We start from the raw sequence: 24,217 nt of genomic DNA on the forward strand, positions 1-24,217 counted from the left end.
ACTCCTTCAATAGCATCTTGGCTGTAGTCATTGCAGTATTGTCTTTCGTAGGGTATGCCTCAACCCATTTGCTGAAGGCACAAACCACTACTAGAACATACTTCAGATTGTTACAGCGCTCAAGCTGAATGTAATCCATCTGCAAAACCTCAAAGGGTGCAGTGGGTGTCGCAAATCCTCCTGCTGGAGTTCGTGTACCTTTTCCCGGGTTATACCTCAGGCAAATCATGCAGGTCTGCACTACCCTCTTTGCCGTACTAGCGATCTCCGGATGCTCCCAAACTCGTGTGAGTAATTTAACAATTGCGGAAGCTCCGACATGCGCTAGTCCATGTGCCATCTGAACCATAGGTTGTACGAAGGCTGTGGGTAACTTCCACTTATCCATCTGCTTACTTCTCCAACACCCTTCATCATCTAATTCTCCATCATTGGACCATTGCTCCCGTTCCTTATCGAAAGCGGTCCTCTGTATTTCCAGCACTTCTCTCCTTGCATCGTGCCATCCTTCTGCCTGCGACTTTACAGCATACATTGCAGTAGCCCCAGGCTGCATCGCAGTCTCTCGTGCCACTCGGTCTGCCACAGCATTCCCTTCTCCAATTTTATCAACCACCTTCTTATGGGCACTACATTTAACTATAGCAATCTTCTTAGGATATGTTAATGCAGTCAAAAGGTTGTGAACTAACTCCCCGTACATTATCTGTGCTCCATGTGACGTTAGAAAGCCTCTCTCCTTGCAGAGTAGGCCGAAATCGTGCGCTACTCTGAAGGCATAGCGGCTATCTGTATAAACATTCACACACAATCCTGTTCTAAGCTCACATGCTCGTGTTAATGCTATCAGTTCCGCTGCTTGAGCTGACTTCTGCGGTATGCGTGCTGTCTCCACTATTGTTTGTAATGTGGTAATTGCATACGCTGCTGAAGTCGTACCATCTGGTAGCTTCAGGCATGATTCGTCCACCCATAGTTCTCCATCTACATCTGTAAAGGGCGTATCCTGGAGACCAATACGACCCTTTGTCTGTTCCTCAGTCACAAGAATACAGTCATGTGCTTTTCGTGCTTCAGACTGAGTTTCCGGGAACGGCAACAATGTGGCTGGATTTAACGTTGCACACCTCTTTAACGTAATTTGAGGAGCCAAAAGCGTCAACTCATATCCCGTTAAACGGGCACTGGTCAAATGTTGCGTCTTTGTCTGATTAAGCAGGGCATCAACAGCATGGGGGACTAATGCCAACAGTTTGTGAGATAACACAATTCCCTCGCTTTGGCGTATTGACACAGCTGTCGCCGCAACCGAGCGAAAACAACCAGGCAATGCTCGGGCGACAGGGTCAAGTACTGCCAAAAAATATGCACAAGGACGCTGCTTGTCGCCGTGCATCTGCACTAAAACTGATAATGCACATCCATCTTTCTCATGCACATACAGTGAAAAGGGCTTCGTATAATCAGGGGTACCTAACACTGGTGCTGAACAAAGGGCTTGTCGCAATTGCTGGAAAGCAATTTCACACTCATTTGACCAGGGAAGAGGAATCGGAGTGTCTTTTGTCAAGAGTGCTAACAATGGCTTAGCTATGTGTGAAAACCCCAATATCCATTGCCTACAAAAAGAAGCAAGACCCAAAAATGCACGCACATCCTTTTGTGTGGAAGGCACTGGCGTGTCCACAATTGCTTGAATGCGATCTGGTGTGAGTGCACGCCCCTCCTTAGACAAAAGGTGACCCAAATAAGTCACCTTTGGTCTACAAAATTGCAATTTCTTCCTCGACACTTTGTGATTGTGAGATGCCAAAAAGGAAAGCAAGGATAACGTACACTGCTCACATAACTCCGGGGTGTCGGCCGCCAACAAGATGTCGTCGACATATTGTATAAGGGCGACACCATCAGGCAGAACAAAGGAATCCAATTGTCTTTTCAATGCTTGACTGTAAATACTAGGGCTCTCTGTATAACCCTGAGGGACTCTACAAAATCTATAAGACCTATTATTCAAAGTGAAGCCGAAAAGATATCGGCTATCAGGGTGAATAGGAATCGAAAAGAAAGCATTTTTCAAATCAATAACTGAAAACGTGGTCGCCGTTGGCGGGACCAAAGTAAGTAACGTCGTGATATCAGAAACCACTGGATACTGGGGTATCACAATCTTGTTCACTTCCCTTAAGTCAATGATAAAACGATAAACCCTGGTATCGGTATCTTTCTTCAAAATGGGTAAAATAGGACTGTTGCAAACATTATAGGGAACTTCTTCCACTACTCCCACCTTAATCAAATCCTGCACAATCTGTATGAGTGCCTCCTCCCCCTCCTGGGAAATACGATACTGAGGGAGGCGCGGTAACACCGCACCCTCCTGGACACTAATGTGGACAGGCGGAATCACCATCTGTCCCACATCAGTATCCGAAGTGGCCCACAAAGAATGAGGGAGGGAAGCTAATACAGTATCCTCCGTAACCACACACATCCGATCTGCCATTGGGTGATTATCGTTTAATATCACACGTACCCCAGTAGGGGAGCAGCGGATCGTAGCTCTGAAGTGCTTAAGCATATCAAGACCCATAATGTTGTCGGGCGTGTTCGGAGCGAGCAAAAACGGACAGGGTGCAGAAAAGTGGGCAACATGGAATGCAAGGGGTCGGGAAAGAGGGCTTTGAGAGAGTGTACCATCAAACCCTACCAATGTAACCATTAAGCCAGATGGGGGAGCCCTCGGAACCAATTGTTTGGACAGTGCACTGCGAGTAGCTCCTGTATCAACTAGGAACCGATCAGTAGAACCCAAAACATTTGCTGAAACATAAGGACCCCGCTGATCAACCGGTACTTCAACTGATTCTAACCCCCATCCAACGCAATCCTATGCATGCTGCGAATCATGGTACCCAGAGTGGTCATTCCCAGACATCTGATACTGATTTTGCCGATCAAATACATTAGGTCTATCTCGTTGCTGCACGTTAGGTTCAAAGCGAGCACGATCATTAGAATTCCCTATGAAGTTCGAAAAGCCCCCTCTACCTCTCGGTGGTTCCTGACCACGTCCCTGACGAGATGCATATAATACCGGACAATCTCTAGCCCAATGACCCGACTGTTTACAATACGCGCATTGATTTCTATTAACATCTGATCGATCGGAAGGGGGACCATAGAATCCTCCTCTACCTCTGTCGACACCCCGACGAGGCGGACCATACACTTGTGCTAACATCACCTTTGTTTTCAAATCTTTCGATTTCTTCTCCTCATGCCCCTTCGCTTCTTGTTCCTGACGCTCATAATACTGAGCCATAGTCAGGAGGGATGCCGGAGACGAAGCGGACCAAGAACTTTCACTCGCTTTTAAACGAGCTGCTATTCCCGGCAATAAATTCGCCACATATTTCTCAACAAAAAGATGTCGACCCGTATCATCCGTAAGTGTGAGGTTCTGGACTTTTCTAGAGTCCAGAGGTGTCAGGGAAAACAACACCCAAAAGACCCCTGAGTTCCTTCCTGCCTTGGTGCACAAATAAACAGAGACACGGGCTTCTCGATGGTGGCGTCAGACACAAGGTTTATTTACTGCAGGGACACAGAAGTCGTAGGAATCACACAAAGGCAGAATCTAGGAGACTGTTCCAATTGTATAAAGTGGGTCGCTCCTTAAATACACCAAATGTGTCCTCAGGCAACGTTGCAAAAATATCTTTCATGCCCAGCCCGGTATCCCAAACAAACAATAAACATATACCAAACGATAATTATTTGTAAGTTTCCAGTGTTCGATCAAGTCTTCATGTCAGTTTTCCATTCTTCGACGATCCTCCCCATCATAAAAATTGTATCCTCCCCATAGTAAAAGCCCAGAAGGAGAGGAGCGGAGCCAGGTGGGAAAGATTGATAAGTAGGATAAGAGATGCTTGTGGGTCATAAACGGGCATGGCTACTGGCTTCGGCCTCCTAATCGTGATCAGGCCAACGAACACAAGAACCAGTATAGCACGATTGGCCTCAAGCGAGGGAGGTAGCTTCTGCCTAGTCACGCAGCATCAGCTTCCTTAGACTAACGCTTACGTGTCCTTAACAAGGTGATTCAGCCAGGGTCATTGCCTGTCCATTGACTATGTGAGGGCAAGAAACAAGATGGATGCCGTATCTAAGATGGATGCCATGAAGTTACAACGGAATGCCCTATTTCTCAGTGAATCCATGCTCGTAGCACAGCGAAAACACTGTCACATACTAAATGGATCATTTACGGTTCACTGGTACCAAGATCGTGTCAGTGCTATGATACCGAACACACGGGTTTGGATCGAGACAGAACAACAAGTGATTGACCACTGAAATCATGAAATGTCTCCTCAAAGCGCGTAAAGAAATCTGAAACTGATTCATCTACCTTCTGTTTACATGAGGCTAACATATTCCAGTCAATCTTTTTAGGGGGGATAATTGTTTTCAATTTAGTCAAAATAGCAGCAGGAAGATCTAAAATAAGCTGGGGTGGTTTTTGCGCGGGTTTTCTTTCCCTATCCACATCCTCAATCTCAGGCCATTTGGCCTTAAAAGTGGCTTGACCATCCACCTTCCGCACAGATCACCACATATCCGGTGGTAAGATAAGCCCAAAGAACAAATCTATATCTGCTAAAGTCATAGTACAAGAATTCAAGGCCCCTTCGACTTCTTCGTAAAAGGCCGCTGGATTCTTGCGGGGGTCAGGCAATGCATTCTTTAATGCCATAACATCAGCCCTATGCCAGGGAGTATAAACCCAATTATACACAAAATAACCCCTAGCATCGGGGGAAGATATATCTGAGCTAGTCCCTGTTCCTTTAGGAGGAACATACAAAGGTGCCGCCTCTCGCATTGGTTTAGCATGCACTAGTTCGCTCTTATCTGAGTGGGAGGTAGATGATTGGTCGCTGCCGGTATGTGAATCCGATTGCTCCTCCTCCCCTGTCTTTAGGCGCGCTCTCTCTTTAAGTTCAAACGCTGCGTCCCGCAATGCAAACAGCCGTCGGACCGCATCAGGTGCCTTAGAGGGAGAAAAAACACCGTTACGTAATGCTTTAGCATCCAATACTACAGCTTCAGGCTCGAAGACATCTGAATATTTCCGAAAGGCAGTAATCACTTCGTCAGAAAAAGTTTCAAGAAAATACAACTTCTCTCTATCCTGCCACGTTTCCAAAGACTCCAATAATTCAGAAAGAGGTAGCTTGCCTTTAAGCGCACGCAAAGAAATTTTCCGAAGCTCACCCATACGCTCAACTGATAACATCGACCGCGTGTCTACCTTATCCGAAACCGATCCAGAATCCTGTGACCTCGGGGCAGACGCGCCAACATAAGGGGGTGGAGAGCGATCTAATAAATAAAAATCATCTTCAAGATTAGTAAGGACAGGATAAAGTGGCTGGCGGACAGCATATTGACCCGAGACTTGCAACCTACGCTCTTTCTCTTGTCTCTCCGCCAGTTCTCTTTCTTCCCGACGCTTCGCTTCCTGTGCTCTCACATGATCATTTTTCCGTTGCTCTTTATCAAGCAGCGCTTTCTCACGCTTCTCTCGCTCACGCACTTCCTTCACCCATAACCGTACACATTCAAACATGTCTTGCCGAGCACGCCGTTTACACATACACTGTTCCACATACTCAATCTTACGTATGTCAAACGATCCATACAAAGGCCATCGTAACTCAGGATCCTTTTTGGTGTATTTCCTCCACACTGTGCTGTACATTATAGAGGAAAGACCATGCTTCACATACATATCCCTATTAGGAGTCCCCTCTGGGGGGGCTGGAGCAGATTCCTCGAGGTTTAACCGGTTTCCAAAGCAGCAGCACCACTGACGGAGTGCGCTAAAAGCAGGCATGCTCAAAAATAATGCAAAATGCAGTATTATCAAAAATGGCACTTAAACTTTGCGCCGTTCAAATTTACACAGCTCCGGAGAAATATCTCCACATTACCTGCCTATATGTGTTGCAACGCATATATTCTCACAATAATCAATACAAAATATGACCGGTCATCACGAATCAAACTCAAATAGCCAACCCAGGCTTCAAAACTCGGAGCAAGTATCGTACAACGGTTCTTACCAATCAAGAGTGTCCAGATTCCAACTGCCAAGTTCCAAAATTCGCCCAAACGGCTGTCGCGGCAAACCGACAGAAGAGGTCTCAGTCGAGGACCGGCGCCACCCAGAAGGTCAGTTCGGAAGGGAAGGAAGAAACCTCGGGATGCCAGGACTAAAAACGCCACTGGCAGTGATCACATCCCCGGCCAAATTCCTCACCTTCGTCACGACCAGTCCTTCGGGCATACGAGTCGCCGATGAGCCCCACGTGACGGGCGCCAATTTATGAATACAGGCCCCAGCTAGGCCCGCAGAATACAAGGGTTCGCTCTCCTGTAACGAAAACTAGAAGGAAGTTGGCACGGAAACTGCAAATACAAAGACAGAGTTTATTAACCCTTAAGGGTGGTCCTACAACCTATACAACACTCTTCAGTATTGCATAGAGTAGCACAACAGAGGGGCTCATAAGTAGGAGGATACAACATGAGGCGAAAAGCATTACCTTTTATGGACATTTTCGATACAGAATCAATATGTGGGCGGAGTTAACACATCTCTAAGCCCGCGAAAACATGGTCAAGCGAGGACTAACTGATAACAGATGTGGTCAAGTCTGGGCATGCGCCAGACGGACAGAGGAGCTATTTATAGACTGTTACTAGGCAGATTACAAGAGTAACTAACACGAAGATAGGACTCTTCTCGTGCAGAGCACGTGGAGACATGACAATACAAAATGGAGTCCAGACATTGGTCAACATAAGAAGAGAAACTTTTGTCTAAGGAAGGGAGATTCATGTCTTTAGTGAATGCTTAATCATATCGCTGTTTTAATTTTCAACAGTAGGGTGTCCTTACCTTTTACCAGTGGTTACTGGTTGTGCGCTACATTTTCTAATTGGTGCTACAGTGATTATATGTGCTAGTTCTAAAAGTGCTTATTCCTGACAGTGGTCCATGAGGCCCTGTCCCATGTAGGTAATTCCCCTGTAAATTTTGCCCGTGCCAGTGGCACATTGTAAAGTGTGTATTTATTATCTAATGTGTTTGATATAATACAAAGGCTATTTTTATATATAACCTTGTGTGGAGTTTCTTTTGTGGTGGGACTTGGGTGTTGTTGCTGGGTGCGCGCGCAAACGCTTTACACATTGCCTCCGGGATAAGCCTGACTGTTCGTGCCAAGCTACCAAGGGGGTGAGCAGGGGTTATCCGTAAGTGTGAGGTTCTGGACTTTTCTAGAGTCCAGAGGTGTCAGGGAAAACAACACCCAAAAGACCCCTGAGTTCCTTCCTGCCTTGGTGCACAAATAAACAGAGACACGGGCTTCTCGATGGTGGCGTCAGACACAAGGTTTATTTACTGCAGGGACACAGAAGTCGTAGGAATCACACAAAGGCAGAATCTAGGAGACTGTTCCAATTGTATAAAGTGGGTCGCTCCTTAAATACACCAAATGTGTCCTCAGGCAACGTTGCAAAAATATCTTTCATGCCCAGCCCGGTATCCCAAACAAACAATAAACATATACCAAACGATAATTATTTGTAAGTTTCCAGTGTTCGATCAAGTCTTCATGTCAGTTTTCCATTCTTCGACGATCCTCCCCATCATAAAAATTGTATCCTCCCCATAGTTAAAGCCCAGAAGGAGAGGAGCGGAGCCAGGTGGGAAAGATTGATAAGTAGGATAAGAGATGCTTGTGGGTCATAAACGGGCATGGCTACTGGCTTCGGCCTCCTAATCGTGATCAGGCCAACGAACACAAGAACCAGTATAGCACGATTGGCCTCAAGCGAGGGAGGTAGCTTCTGCCTAGTCACGCAGCATCAGCTTCCTTGGACTAACGCTTACGTGTCCTTAACAAGGTGATTCAGCCAGGGTCATTGCCTGTCCATTGACTATGTGAGGGCAAGAAACAAGATGGATGCCGTATCTAAGATGGATGCCATGAAGTTACAACGGAATGCCCTATTTCTCAGTGAATCCATGCTCGTAGCACAGCGAAAACACTGTCACATACTAAATGGATCATTTACGGTTCACTGGTACCAAGATCGTGTCAGTGCTATGATACCGAACACACGGGTTTGGATCGAGACAGAACAACAAGTGATTGACCACTGAAATCATGAAATGTCTCCTCAAAGCGCGTAAAGAAATCTGAAACTGATTCATCTACCTTCTGTTTACATGAGGCTAACATATTCCAGTCAATCTTTTTAGGGGGGATAATTGTTTTCAATTTAGTCAAAATAGCAGCAGGAAGATCTAAAATAAGCTGGGGTGGTTTTTGCGCGGGTTTTCTTTCCCTATCCACATCCTCAATCTCAGGCCATTTGGCCTTAAAAGTGGCTTGACCATCCACCTTCCGCACAGATCACCACATATCCGGTGGTAAGATAAGCCCAAAGAACAAATCTATATCTGCTAAAGTCATAGTACAAGAATTCAAGGCCCCTTCGACTTCTTCGTAAAAGGCCGCTGGATTCTTGCGGGGGTCAGGCAATGCATTCTTTAATGCCATAACATCAGCCCTATGCCAGGGAGTATAAACCCAATTATACACAAAATAACCCCTAGCATCGGGGGAAGATATATCTGAGCTAGTCCCTGTTCCTTTAGGAGGAACATACAAAGGTGCCGCCTCTCGCATTGGTTTAGCATGCACTAGTTCGCTCTTATCTGAGTGGGAGGTAGATGATTGGTCGCTGCCGGTATGTGAATCCGATTGCTCCTCCTCCCCTGTCTTTAGGCGCGCTCTCTCTTTAAGTTCAAACGCTGCGTCCCGCAATGCAAACAGCCGTCGGACCGCATCAGGTGCCTTAGAGGGAGAAAAAACACCGTTACGTAATGCTTTAGCATCCAATACTACAGCTTCAGGCTCGAAGACATCTGAATATTTCCGAAAGGCAGTAATCACTTCGTCAGAAAAAGTTTCAAGAAAATACAACTTCTCTCTATCCTGCCACGTTTCCAAAGACTCCAATAATTCAGAAAGAGGTAGCTTGCCTTTAAGCGCACGCAAAGACATTTTCCGAAGCTCACCCATACGCTCAACTGATAACATCGACCGCGTGTCTACCTTATCCGAAACCGATCCAGAATCCTGTGACCTCGGGGCAGACGCGCCAACATAAGGGGGTGGAGAGCGATCTAATAAATAAAAATCATCTTCAAGATTAGTAAGGACAGGATAAAGTGGCTGGCGGACAGCATATTGACCCGAGACTTGCAACCTACGCTCTTTCTCTTGTCTCTCCGCCAGTTCTCTTTCTTCCCGACGCTTCGCTTCCTGTGCTCTCACATGATCATTTTTCCGTTGCTCTTTATCAAGCAGCGCTTTCTCACGCTTCTCTCGCTCACGCACTTCCTTCACCCATAACCGTACACATTCAAACATGTCTTGCCGAGCACGCCGTTTACACATACACTGTTCCACATACTCAATCTTACGTATGTCAAACGATCCATACAAAGGCCATCGTAACTCAGGATCCTTTTTGGTGTATTTCCTCCACACTGTGCTGTACATTATAGAGGAAAGACCATGCTTCACATACATATCCCTATTAGGAGTCCCCTCTGGGGGGGCTGGAGCAGATTCCTCGAGGTTTAACCGGTTTCCAAAGCAGCAGCACCACTGACGGAGTGCGCTAAAAGCAGGCATGCTCAAAAATAATGCAAAATGCAGTATTATCAAAAATGGCACTTAAAATTTGCGCCGTTCAAATTTACACAGCTCCGGAGAAATATCTCCACATTACCTGCCTATATGTGTTGCAACGCATATATTCTCACAATAATCAATACAAAATATGACCGGTCATCACGAATCAAACTCAAATAGCCAACCCAGGCTTCAAAACTCGGAGCAAGTACCGTACAACGGTTCTTACCAATCAAGAGTGTCCAGATTCCAACTGCCAAGTTCCAAAATTCGCCCAAACGGCTGTCGCGGCAAACCGACAGAAGAGGTCTCAGTCGAGGACCGGCGCCACCCAGAAGGTCAGTTCGGAAGGGAAGGAAGAAACCTCGGGATGCCAGGACTAAAAACGCCACTGGCAGTGATCACATCCCCGGCCAAATTCCTCACCTTCGTCACGACCAGTCCTTCGGGCATACGAGTCGCCGATGAGCCCCACGTGACGGGCGCCAATTTATGAATACAGGCCCCAGCTAGGCCCGCAGAATACAAGGGTTCGCTCTCCTGTAACGAAAACTAGAAGGAAGTTGGCACGGAAACTGCAAATACAAAGACAGAGTTTATTAACCCTTAAGGGTGGTCCTACAACCTATACAACACTCTTCAGTATTGCATAGAGTAGCACAACAGAGGGGCTCATAAGTAGGAGGATACAACATGAGGCGAAAAGCATTACCTTTTATGGACATTTTCGATACAGAATCAATATGTGGGCGGAGTTAACACATCTCTAAGCCCGCGAAAACATGGTCAAGCGAGGACTAACTGATAACAGATGTGGTCAAGTCTGGGCATGCGCCAGACGGACAGAGGAGCTATTTATAGACTGTTACTAGGCAGATTACAAGAGTAACTAACACGAAGATAGGACTCTTCTCGTGCAGAGCACGTGGAGACATGACAATACAAAATGGAGTCCAGACATTGGTCAACATAAGAAGAGAAACTTTTGTCTAAGGAAGGGAGATTCATGTCTTTAGTGAATGCTTAATCATATCGCTGTTTTAATTTTCAACAGTAGGGTGTCCTTACCTTTTACCAGTGGTTACTGGTTGTGCGCTACATTTTCTAATTGGTGCTACAGTGATTATATGTGCTAGTTCTAAAAGTGCTTATTCCTGACAGTGGTCCATGAGGCCCTGTCCCATGTAGGTAATTCCCCTGTAAATTTTGCCCGTGCCAGTGGCACATTGTAAAGTGTGTATTTATTATCTAATGTGTTTGATATAATACAAAGGCTATTTTTATATATAACCTTGTGTGGAGTTTCTTTTGTGGTGGGACTTGGGTGTTGTTGCTGGGTGCGCGCGCAAACGCTTTACACATTGCCTCCGGGATAAGCCTGACTGTTCGTGCCAAGCTACCAAGGGGGTGAGCAGGGGTTATCTTTGGCGTGTAACTCTCCAACCCTGACTAGAGTGGTGGTTTCTGCCTGGCTTTGGCGCAAGCCCTAGCCAACCAGAAATCCCATTTCTAACACAGGTGTTGCTACTGGTTCCAGTGTAGATGTTGGTGCTGATGCATGTGTTTCGGTGCTGGTGCCGGTCCAGCAGTCGGTGTTGGTGCTGGTCCAGGTGCTGGTGCTGCTACTGGTTGTAGTGTGGATGCTGGGTTGATGCTTGTTTTGGTGATGGTGCTGGTGTTGGTGCCAGTCCATTTGTTGGTGCTGGTCCAGGTGTTGCTGCTGGTGCCAGTGTAGATGCTGGTGCATGTGTTTCAGTGCTGGTGCCGGTCCAGGAGTTGGTGTTGGTGCTGGTCCAGGTGCTGGTGCTGTAATAGTTTTAGTATGGATGATGGGTTGATGTGAGAAGGTGGCCTGATATGTGCTGTGCACTAGTTCTAGTGGGCACCTTATATCAGTCCAAACAACCCCTTATGGTGATAGGTTAAAGACAACCTTATATGGAAGCTATCCTAGTGGTAGCTATGGAGCGCAGCCATCAGGCTAAGTCTTGAAGGAATGTAAAGCAGCTTGTTTTACAAGTCTATAATCTCTTGAATGATCAAATGAAAAGACAACCACACCAGGTATATATTCAAAATATATGTATTTAAGATAACACACACCCCTTTAGTCTCTTTATGAGACTGGAGTTCGAAGTACTTTAGTTACAAGTGTTTAAGCATCAGTAAAAGCACAAATACACGTATGGGCCCTAGGGGCGTACCAAACCATATACTAAAAAAATGGTATTAAAACCACGACTGTAATAGGCAGTATGCCTATTGCCTCTAGAGTCGCTGGAAGCCCAAGGAACCACCCAAGGTAGTGACACAAGGGACTCACGGGAGCCGTATGCAGTGTGAAAACACAACCGTGGGTTCCTATTATCTTCGATGGGGAATGTCGCGGTTGGATTTTTAATTTTAGGGACACTTCTAATTGAGTCAGGTCCAAACCCTTTTGGACTTAGACAGTTCTAGGGCTAGCACCCACGAGAGTACCGGAGTACTCGAGTTACCTCACCCAGGGAAGCCGGGTGCATAGGTTCCTTTTGGTGTCGGATCTCGTCTTCGATTCCAATGGAAGCCTGCAAAGAACTGCTGCTGCCGTGAAGAGGAGAAGTGTTCGGAGAGATCCAAGCCTGGATCTAGGATGTAAGGAACCTGAAAGGAGAGGGAACAGAGTCTGGGTCACTTGCCAGTGACCTAGGGCAGGATGGACCAATGCCCACAGATGTCGGGTGCTTCAGGTGAGTTGATAGGTGTCTTGACTCTTCAGCTACGAGGTCCAGGAGGCGTTGATGAAGTCCATGAGCTGGATTCGAGCTGGCCCACAAAGTCTGTCGAGTACTGCAGTGTCGGCGACCAGAAAGGACCCAACAAGCCTTGGCAACGGCAAGTCTCAGGAATGCAGAGAAAGGATTGCGGTGCAGACCAACAAGGTCTGATGGACTCGCCCAGCGAGGGTAAGTAAGTGCAAGTCTGGACCAACCAGAAAAGCCCAAGCAGAAGTGCAGTTGCCTCCGTTGGGACCTGCTAACCAACGGGCTATTGATCGTGAAGGAGCCTTGAGCGGTCGCACTGGAGCTGGCCCACGTGTCACTCGTGGAGTGGAGGCCAACAATCTTCGGTGCAGGAGGTGCTCAAGGTTAGGGCAACTTGGAGCCCAAAGCACAACTTCAAGGATGACCAGGAAGGTAGTGTTGCTGCAAAAATTCACGTTGTCCAGGGGTCACGGTTCCACATTACCCGCGAAAGCCACAGGCCTCAGCTTTGCTGTGGACTCAGGGTAGCCTCGGGGGATGCAGAGACTTCGGTGTCTGGCTGGAGCTTCAGAACTGCAGACCGGTCAGTTGCTTCTTTGGTGCCTGCCAAGCAGGGGAGTCACTCCTTGACCCCAAGGGAGATTTCTTCCATCTTCTAGTCGTGATAGAAAGTCAAAGGTCCAGGATATGTGTTTCAGAGGTTCGTCCAGGGCAGGGGTACACATAGTACGGCCCGCGGGCCGCCAGCGGCCCGGCAAGCCTTTCTTGGCAGCCCGCGGACCTTTCAGACATCGTACCGGTGTTTTTTTTAACAGTGTCAGCAAACACAGACTCTGCTCTGTGGGGGCCCGGGGATTCAAGCGATAGTCCGAGTGGAGCTGCTGGGGCGCTAAGAGGTGAAATACAACAAAGCCTCGTTATCATGCAAATTGTCTCTTAAAGACCTGTGAAGTACTCGGGTGGGGCTGTTTGTGTGCCCTGGAAGGGAAGCTGCCTCAGCTGCCACACAAGCGGAGGGGGAGGACGGGGGGGAGAAAGGTGACAAAGAATGAAAAGAGAACAGCAGGGTGTGAGAGTTGGGTAAGGGGACACAGAGTTACAGAGGGCAGTATGGAGAGACAGAAACAGACAGAGACAGATAGAGATAGAGACTAACAGGGACAGACAGATAGAGGGAGAGACAGACAGAGAGGCAAAGAGACAGATGGAAAGGGAGACGGAGAGGGAGGGCGACAGAGAGAGAGGGCGACAGAGAGAGGGAGACAGAGAGAGAGAGGGAGATGGGGAGAGAGAGTGAGACGGGGAGAGGGAGGGAGACGGGGAGGGAGGGAGCGAGACGGGGAGGGAGGGAGTGAGACAGAGAGGGAGGGAGTGAGACAGAGAGGGAGGGAGTGAGACAGAGAGGGAGGGAGAGAGACAGAGAGGGAGGGGGAGAGACAGAGAGAGGGAGGGAGATGGAGGAGGGAGGGAGACGGAGGAGGGAGGGAGACGGAGGACGGAGGGAGAGGTAGACGGAGGACGGAGAGAGACGGAGACGGAAGGAGAGGGAGAGAGGGAGGGAGAGGGAGAGAGGGGGAGGGAGACAGAGAGGGAGGGAGACAGAGAGGGAGGGAGACAGAGAGAGAGGGAGACAGAGAGGGGGAGACGGAGAGGGGGAGACGGAGAGGGAGAGAGGCGGCTAGAAGGAGAGAGGGAGGGAGACGGAAGAGGGAGGGAGATGGAGGAGGGAGGGAGATGGAGGAGGGAGGGAGATGGAGGGAGAGGGAGGGAGACGGAGGTGGGAGGGAGACGGAGGATGGAGGGAGACAGAGGAGGGAGGGAGACGGAGGAGGGAGGGAGGGAGATAGAGAGAGGGAGAGAGAGAGATATGTGTATGCCGGGTCTGGTGGCTCAGTGGACGAAGGCGTTCACTGCAGGGACCTGTGTTCCACCTCATTGTCACAGTTTTTTTTTGTTGCTCTAGCCCCGCCCCCTCCCCCAATGACCCCACCCCCAAGGTGCGGCCCTCAGCCGCAAACCACACTGTAAATTTGGCCCCCAAGAGAAAGTTTGTGAGTACCCCTGGTCCAGGGTAATCTAAAGTCCTAGGGACCGATTCACAGAACTAACTTAAGACAAAATCCTAAACTTACTACCATTTTGGTATTCACAGAAGGCACTTACTCATTTTGGTATTCACAGAAGGCACTTACTCATTTCGGTATTCACAGAAGTTAGGAGTCCTAACTTTAGGACTCCTAAATGCCTTCTGTGAATACCGAAAGACTTAAAATTAGGATTTTTCTCAGTTTAGTAGTAGCAAAGTTAGGACTCCTAACTTTAGGACTCCTAAATGCCTTCCGTGAATACAGAAAGACTTAAAATTAGGATTTTTCTCAGTTTAGTAGTTGTAAAGTTAGGAGTCCTAACTTTAGGACTCCTAAACTGAGAAAAATCCTAACTTTAAGACTTTCGGTATTCACAGAAGGCATTTAGGAGTCCTAAAGTTAGGACTCCTAACTTCTGTGAATACCGAAGTGAGTAAGTGTCTTCTGTGAATACCAAAATGAGTAAGTGCCTTCTGTGAATACCAAAATGGTAGTAAGTTTAGGATTTTGTCTTAAGTTAGTTCTGTGAATCTGGCCCCCTGGGACTGGATTCCTATACTTATACTAAGTTTAGGGGATGGATCTAACTCTAAGGCTCCACCTTTGGGTGGGCCTGGGGTGGGGGTGGTTACACCCCTTCACCTTTGTCCAGTTTTACGCCAGAGCAGGGGCTGAGTGCACCTGCAACCGGTTTGAACTGGGCTATGCACAGGGACACCTTGTGTCTCAAAAGCATTCTCTGAATGCACCCACCCTGCCCCAATACACATCAGCCTGTCTGGGGAGGTGGTTATACCTCCCTGTGACAGGAAACCTATTGTCCAGGCCTCCCCTGATGGAGTTTCCCCAAGCAGCAGGAGGCCAGACCTGTGTCTGTGGCAGTGGCATCCATTTTGTGATGCCAGGGCTTTGGAAAGTTTTAACCAGGTTTAGCCAGTGTGAACATGTCTCTCCCTATTGAAGGGTGGAATGCTACTCCCGCCGTCAGAACTGGCGGAGGGGTAGTATTCCAAAGTGTTTGACATCAAAGACGACATGTTTTAATGCAGCCATCCCAAAGTTAGCATTTACCGCGAGGTTATAAATCACTTAAGAGTATATGGTATGGCTGTATCACAGAACAGCTATAAGGAAATATTTCCGAATGCTGCAGAGGGGCTCAGCTCATGCTTGGGCACCCTCTCACATAAAACCAAGCACTATGCCTTCAGGATTGTCAAGGCCTGGCATAGGAGTGGCTTATAGGTTTATATGTGTCTGTATAAGGTAGTGATATAGGTAGCCTATACCACAGTAAGGGGTGCAAGCACACCCTTACCCAGGTTGCAGTAGCAGACCTATGGTTTCATTTTGGAGTGCTTCCCAGGGGTGGCATAATACATGCTTCAGCCCCTGGTAGGCCTCTGAGGTACCTATGGCCTAGGTACATAGTATACCATATACTAGGGGCTTATAAGGCCAGGGCTTTTAAATCAAAATGCTGCTGGTGGGCTTGCAGCACTGGTTGTGCCACCCACACAAGCGGCCTTGTAAAATGTGTCTAGGGTCTGCCATTGCAGAACCTGTGTGCAGTCTGGTACTGTCATGCTGACTGCGCAAGTGCACCCACTTGCCAGTCCCTAAACCTTCCCTTAACTTCATGTTATTCACCCCTATGGTAGGCCCAAGGGCAGGGTGCATTGTAAGCATAAGGTAGGACAAGCCCTGATGTGTGTGGCATGTCCTAATAGTGAATTACAGCCATTTTCGTTTTTTACTATTGTAAGGCTACCAGTTCCCATAGGCCAGAATGGTCTGTTAGAATTGTTACATAATATGATCCTAACAGGCCCAGGGAACATGTTAGAAAATCGAGTTTAGGATGCCTGAACTCAGAATAATAAAATACATCTTTTAGTAAAGTTTATTTTAATATTCTGCGTTTGCAAATACCACTTTTAGAAAGTTGGTCTTTGCTTGTCTAACCATTTCAGCCCGCCTCTGCTAGAATGTGTATCTGCTGTCTGGTTTCTGTGAGTGACAGGGCTGGGGAATTCCAAGAGACAGGCTGGGGCAGCCCGGTGGTGAATAGAAAGATTTACAGTAGATGGGTGGGAGGAGTACACCTGGACTCTGAATAGGGCTGTGCACTGCCACCACAGTGCTGGCTCCACCTCCTGTGGAGCGTCTGATGTCTCGGCCCTGCACTCTGAAAGCAGAAGCCTGCATCACGTAAACAAAGTGCTCAGAAACCGGACTGTACTAGGCAAGGGCACCCCTGGCCTGATAGAACAAAAGAATTGCTGTATAAATGTAGGAGCCCTGCATCTCAAGAAAACAGATCCTGTCCTGTCAAGAAGAAACCTCTGTCCGACGAGAAGGAACTGGGAAAGCTGCATGGAGGAGTAATGTCCCTGACCTGGGGGATTGGCCTGCAGTGGTTGCCTTGCTGCTGAAGAAGAGGAACAAAGACTAAAGAGACTTTTATTTTACTTGTGCCGGAAGATCTCCAAGGGCTTGTGAATGAGCTTGCCCCCTGAACGAAGTCCCAGGACCATTGGACTTCACCGCCGTGAGAAGTGCACCGGAAAACGGACCGTTTTCCCCGTAACCTTGAAGCGAACTGCTGTGTACGTCTCGACGATCGAAGCGTACCCCCTGAAAGCCTGCACCCAGCTGTCCGGCCCGAACAACGTGAACTAAGGCCCCTACGAGCCGTAGCTCGCACCGCAAAGGAAGGTATTGTCCGGCCTGAGCACCATGACTAAGAGGCCCCCTACGAGCCGTAGCTCGCACCGTAACGGAAGGACTTCGCACCGCACTTGCTTTCATCCTCTACGAACCGTACTTCCCAGCGTACGCTCCTTTCCCCTGCTTTGGAAAGGCTGCGGTGCATAGGGTAGTTGCGTACGTCTGCCCTGTACGGAGCGTACTGTTCACTTGTCTCCAGCACTTCGACCCAAGGTTGCCGATCTAAAAATACGGCGCGTACGCTGCCACGAACATTGAAAGCACCGCACCTTCGCACCGTCCCCTCGAGCAACGCGACCCAAGGTCTAACTTACCGTAGTACGCACTGCAACAGGGGGACAACGCACCGTACAATGCGCTTGATGTCAACGCAGCATCCGTGACAAACTCACCAAAGATAAAGGTACTGTGCCCGTTCGCACCGTAGGGTGTACGCTTCATTCCGAAGCGCCTGCAGTGCGTGTAAGACCCGTTCCTAAGCCTGTTTTCACCGCGTACGAAGCGTACAAAGAGGAACGACGCGCACAGAACTGCAAAGATACGCTGAACTCAAGAACTCTTTTGCCAATAAGTATTGTGGGCCATTTGAACGTTATTTGGTCTTGTGCTAAGCCTAATCTATATATATATATAAAGTATTATTTCTGCTATATCCCAGTGTGGAGTCCAATTGTGGGGTTGTCACAGGGTTACTGTGTGTGTGTTCACAAATGCTTAACCTAAATGCTCTGAGATAGGCCTTGTCTGCTCGCGCCAAGCTACCTAGAGGGTGAGCAGGGGTTATTGTTAGAGTGTACCCCCTTACCCTGACTAGAAGAAAGGAGTCCCTGCTTGTCCCAGGTACCTACCTGTGCCAACCAGAGAACCCGGATTCTAACACTAATGTACATGGAAATCATTTTAGAGAGGAAGCAGCTAGGCTGTGGTCCTGATTAGCAGGGCCACAGCCAGACTAAGGTCGAAAAACAGTGAAACACCAGCAAAAAGTGGGGGTACCCATGTGAAGCATATCTACTCTTCTACAGTTGGTGCTTGTTTTGGTGCTGATGCTGGTGTTGGTTCCATTCCAAGTGTTGGTCCTGGTCCATGTGTTGCCTCTGGTGCCATGTAGATGTTACTGCTCTTTCATGTATTACGGTGTTGGTGCCGGTCCAGCTGTTTATGCTGGTGCCGGTCCAGGTGCTGGTGCTGCTACTGGTTTTATTGTGGATGCTGGGTTAGTGCTTGTTTTGGTGCTGGTGTTGGTGACAGTCCAGGTGTTGGTGCCGGTCCCTGCATTGGTGTTGGTGTCAGTGCTGATGTTGGTGCTGGTGCATGTGTTTCAGTGCTGGTGCCGATCCAGCAGTTGGTTTAGCTGCTGGTCCAGGTGCTGGTGCTACTACTGGTTTTAGGGTGGATGCTGGGTTGGTACTTATTTTGGTGCTGGTGTCAGTCCAGGTGTTGGTGCCGGTCCACGCATTGATGCTGGTGCCAGTGCTGATGTTGGTGCTGGTGCATGTGTTTCGGTGCTGGTGCCGGTCTTGGAGTTGGTGTTGGTGCCGGTCCAGTTGCTGGTACTGCTACTGGTTTTATGGTGGATGCTTGGTTGGTGCTTGTTTTGGTGCTGGTGCTGGTGTTGGTGCCAGTCCATGTGTTGGTACTGGTTAAAGGTGTTGGTGCTGTGCCAGTGCAGATGTTGGTGCTGGTGAATGTGTTTTGGTGCTGGTGCCGGTCCAGGAGATGGTGTTGCTGCTGGTCCAGTTGCTGGTGCTGCTACTGGTTTTAGTATGGATGCGGGGTTGGTGCTCAATTTGGTGCTGTTGTTGGTTCTGATGCAAGTGTTGGTGCCGGTCCACGTGTTGCTGCAGGTGCCAGAGTAGATGTTAGTGCTGGTGCATGTATTACGGTGCTGATGCCTGTCCAGGTGTTAGTGCTGGTCCAGTTGCTGGTGCTGCTACTGGTTTCAATGTGGATGCTGGATTGGTGCTTGTTTTGGTGCTGGTGTTGGTGCCAGTCCAGGTGTTGATGCCCATCCATGCATTGGTGCTGGTGCCAGTGCTGAGTTTGGTGCTGGTGCATGTAATTCGGTGCTAGTGCCAGTCCAGGAGTTGGTGTTGGTGCTGGTCCAGGTGCTGGTGCAGCTACTGGTTTTAGGGTGGATGCTAGGTTGGTGCTTGTTTTGGTGCTGTTGCTCATGTTGGTGCCAGTCCAGGTGTTGGTGCTGGTGCCAGTGTATATCTTGGTGCTGGTGCATGTGTTTCGGTGCTGGTGCCGGTCCAGCAGTTGGTGTTGATGCCGGTGCTGATACTGCTACTGGTTTTATTGTGGATGCTGGGTTGGTGCTTGTTTTGGTGCTGGTGCTTGTGCCAGTCCAGATGTTGGTGCCGGTACAGGTTTTGCTGCTGGTGCCATTGTAGTTGTTGGCGCTGATGCATGTGTTTCGGTGCCGGTGCCCATACAGGAGAAGGTGTTGGTGCTGGTGCAGGTGCTGGTGCTGCTACTGGTTTTAGTGTGGATGCTGGGTTGGTGCTTGTTTTGGTTCTGGTGCTGGTGTTGCTGCCAGTTCAGGTGTTGGTGCTGGTCCAGGTGCTGCTGCTGGTGCCAGTGTAGATGTTGGTGCTGGTGCATGCGTTTCGTTGCTGGTGCCAGTCCAGGAGTTGTTGTTGGCGCTGGTCCAGGTGCTGGTGCTGCTACTGGTTTTAGGGTGGATGCTGGGTTGGTGTTTGCTTTGGTGCTTGTGTTGGTGCCAGTACAGGTGTTGGTGCCAGTGTATGTGTTGGTGCTGGTACATGTGTTTCAGTGCTCGTGCCAGTCGGGCAGTTGGTGTTGATGCTGGTGCTGCCACTGGTTTTAGTATGGATGCTGCGTTCGTGCTTGTTTTGGTGCCAGTCTAGGTGTTGGTGCCAGTCAAGGTGCTGCTGCTAGTGCCAGTGAAGATGTTGGTACTGGTGCATGCGTTTCAGTGCTGGTCCAGTAGTTGGTGTTGGTGCTGGTCCAGGTGCTGGTGCTGCTACTGGTTTTAGTATGGATGCTGGGTTGGTACTTGTTTTGGGGCTGGTGTTGGTGCCAGTCCAGGTGTTGGTGCCGGTCCAAGTGTTGCTGCTGGTGCCAGTGTAGATGTTGGTGCTGGTGCATGTGTTTCGATGCTGCTGCCAGTACAGGAGTTGGTGTTGATAATTGTCCAGGTGCTGGTGCTGCTACTGGTGTTAGTGTGGATGCTCTGTTGGTGCTTGTTTTGGTGCTGGTGTTGGTGCCAATCCAGGTGTTGGTGCCGGTCCAGGTGTTGTTGCTGGTGCCAGTGTAGATGTTGGTGCTGGTGCATGTGTTTTGGTGCTGGTGCCAGTCCAGGAGTTGGTGCTGGTGCAGGTGCTGATACTGCTACTGGTTTTAGTGTGGATGCTGGGTTGGTGCTTGTTTTGGTGCTGGTGTTGGTGCCAGTCCAGGTGTTAGTACTTTTGCCGGTCCAGGTGTTGGTGCTGGTGCCAGTGTATATGTTAGTGCTGGTGCATGTGTTTCGGTGCTGGTGCCAGTCCAGGAGTTGGTGTTGGTGCCAGTCCAGCTGTTGGTGCGAATACAGGTGTTGCTGCTGGTGCCAGTGTAGATGTTGTTACAGGTGCATGTGTTTCAGTGCTGGTGCAAGTCCAGCAGTTGGTGTTGGTGCTGCTACTGGTTTTAGTGTGGATGCTGGGTTGGTGCTTGTTTTGGTGCTGGTGCTGGTGCCAGTCCAGGTGTTGGTGCTGGTCCAGGTGTTGGTGCTGTTGCCAGTGTAGGTGTTGGTGCTGGTTCATGCGTTTCGGTGCTGGTGTCGGTCCAGGAGTTGTTGTTGGCGCTGGTCCAGGTACTGGTGATGCTACTGGTTTTAGGGTGGATGCTGGGTTGTTGCTTGTTTTGGTGCTGGTGCCAGTGTATGTGTTGGTGCTGGTGCATGTGTTTTGGTGCTCGTGTCGGTCCAGCAGTTGGTGTTGATGCTGGTGCTGGTGCTACTACTGGTTTTAGTGTGGATGCTGTGTTCGTGCTTGTTTTGGTACTGGTGTTGGTGTTGGTGCCAGTCTAGGTGTTGGTGCCAGTCAAGGTGTTGTTGCTAGTGCCAGTGTAGATGTTAGTGCTGGTGCATGTATTACGGTGCTGATGCCTGTCCAGGTGTTAGTGCTGGTGCCGGTCCAGGTGCTGGTGCTGCTACTGGTTTTAGGGCGGATGCTGGGTTGGTGCTTGTTTTGGTGCTGTTGCTCATGTTGGTGCCAGTCCAGGTGTTGGTGCTGGTGCCAGTGTATATCTTGGTGCTGGTGCATGTGTTTCGGTGCTGGTGCCGGTCCAGCATTTGGTGTTGATGCCGGTGCTGATACTGCTACTGGTTTTATTGTGGATGCTGGGTTGGTGTTTGCTTTGGTGCTTGTGTTAGTGCCAGTACAGGTGTTGGTGCCAGTGTATGTGTTGGTGCTGGTGCATGTGTTTCAGTGCTCGTGCCAGTCCAGCAGTTGGTGTTGATGCTGGTGCTGCCACTGGTTTTAGTATGGATGCTGCGTTCGTGCTTGTTTTGGTGCTGGTGTTGGTGCCAGTCTAGGTGTTGGTGCCAGTCAAGGTGCTGCTGCTAGTGCCAGTGAAGATGTTGGTGCTGGTGCATGCGTTTCAGTGCTGGTCCAGTAGTTGGTGTTGGTGCTGGTCCAGGTGCTGGTGCTGCTACTAAGTAAGTAAGTAAGTAAGTAATTTTATTAGCATAGTTACTTAAAACCATTGCTGTGCAAAGTTGATTAAGAACAGGTATAATAAAAATACAAAAATACAGTTCTATATAAAAACAGAATAAAATTGCGCGCTTCATGTTAGTAGGGTTGTTTCTTCTTTCTCGGTTTCCTCATGAGTTCGTATGGTCAATAATGTCAGTCGGCAAGCAGTGTTAAGTCGATGATACAGGGACCGTTATGGATTCATTTTTGGCATCTTTTTTTCCACTGCCTTCATAAATTTTACAAAGCTGCAATTCATGCGAGGATCGTGGGAAGAAAAGCAAACAAGAACTGCCTTTCTACGTGTGCGGATCCCTTGCTGATTAAAGTGGTGTTTCAACAAGTGTTTTCGTTCGTCACGTAGTTTCTCACAAGAGCAGATCAAGTGCAGCATATCCTCTTGCCCCAAACCACATAGCCGACAAAGGGGATCAGCTTTTGTTTTGATCCATATTGGAAGATTTTGAATGCAGGGGAGCAGGCCCAGCCTGTACTTTAAAAAACACATTTTGGTGGATTTAGAATATCCCTCGCCAAAATAGTGTGGTGCCTTCTTTGAATACGAATTTAGGATCATCCAGCCATGCGTTCTTTTGGAAAGGGCTGCCTTGTCTTGAACCCATGATAGCTGTTTGATCGATTTTTTGACCAGTTTTTTGAAGGTTGTGTGGTTTGCTGGGGTATCCCAGAGCTCCTCTAATCCAGTGTTCTTCAGGCTTTCCCGTAGGAACTTGGCTGCTGCCGAGGACGGGTGTTGGGCTAACTCCATCCACAAATGTTCATTTAATGTTCCTTGTATCGATTTCCTCACTTTGTCCCAGGCTTTGGTGCTGCTACTGGTTTTATTGTGGATGCTGGGTTAGTGCTTGTTTTGGTGCTGGTGTTGGTGACAGTCCAGGTGTTGGTGCCGGTCCCTGCATTGGTGTTGGTGTCAGTGCTGATGTTGGTGCTGGTGCATGTGTTTCAGTGCTGGTGCCGATCCAGGAGTTGGTTTAGCTGCTGGTCCAGGTGCTGGTGCTACTACTGGTTTTAGGGTGGATGCTGGGTTGGTGCTTATTTTGGTGCTGGTGTTGGTGCCAGTCCAGGTGTTGGTGCCGGTCCAGGTGTTGTTGCTGGTGCCAGTGTAGATGTTGGTGCTGGTGCATGTGTTTTGGTGCTGGTGCCAGTCCAGGAGTTGGTTCTGGTGCAGGTGCTGATACTGCTCCTGGTTTTAGTGTGGATGCTGGGTTGGTGCTTGCTTTGGTGCTGGTGTTGGTGCCAGTCCAGGTGTTAGTACTTTTGCCGGTCCAGGTGTTGGTGCTGGTGCCAGTGTAGATGTTAGTGCTGGTGCATGTGTTTCGGTGCTGGTGCCAGTCCAGGAGTTGGTGTTGGTGCCAGTCCAGCTGTTGGTGCCAATACAGGTGTTTCTGCTGGTGCCAGTGTAGATGTTGTTACAGGTTCATGTGTTTCAGTGCTGGTGCAAGTCCAGCAGTTGGTGTTGGTGCTGCTACTGGTTTTAGTGTGGATGCTGGGTTGGTGCTTGTTTTGGTGCTGGTGCCAGTCCAGGTGTTGGTGCCGGTCCAGGCGTTGCTGCTGGTGCCAGTGTAGTTGTTGGTGCTGGTGCATGTGTTTCAGTGCCAGTGCCCATACAGGAGATGGCGTTGGTGCTGGTTCAGGTGCTGGTGCTGCTACTGGTATTGGTGCCTGTCCAGGTGTTGTTGCTGGTGCCAGTGTAGATGTTGGTGCTGGTGCATGTGTTTTGGGGCTGGTGCCAGTCCAGGAGTTGGTTCTGGTGCAGGTGCTGATACTGCTACTGGTTTTAGTGTGGATGCTGGTTTGGTGCTTGTTTTGGTGCTGGTGTTGGTGCCAGTCCAGGTGTTAGTACTTTTGCCGGTCCAGGTGTTGGTGCTGGTGCCAGTGTAGATGTTAGTGCTGGTGCATGTGTTTCGGTGCTGGTGCCAGTCCAGGAGTTGGTGTTGGTGCCAGTCCAGCTGTTGGTGCCAATACAGGTGTTTCTGCTGGTGCCAGTGTAGATGTTGTTCTAGGTGCATGTGTTTCAGTGCTGGTGCAAGTCCAGCAGTTGGTGTTGGTGCTGCTACTGGTTTTAGTGTGGATGCTGGGTTGGTGCTTGTTTTGGTGCTGGTGCCAGTCCAGGTGTTGGTGCCGGTCCAGGCGTTGCTGCTGGTGCC

This window comes from Triturus cristatus, chromosome 2_2 (assembly GCF_964204655.1).
Source record: "Triturus cristatus chromosome 2_2, aTriCri1.1, whole genome shotgun sequence".
Taxonomy (NCBI): Eukaryota; Metazoa; Chordata; class Amphibia; order Caudata; family Salamandridae; genus Triturus; species Triturus cristatus.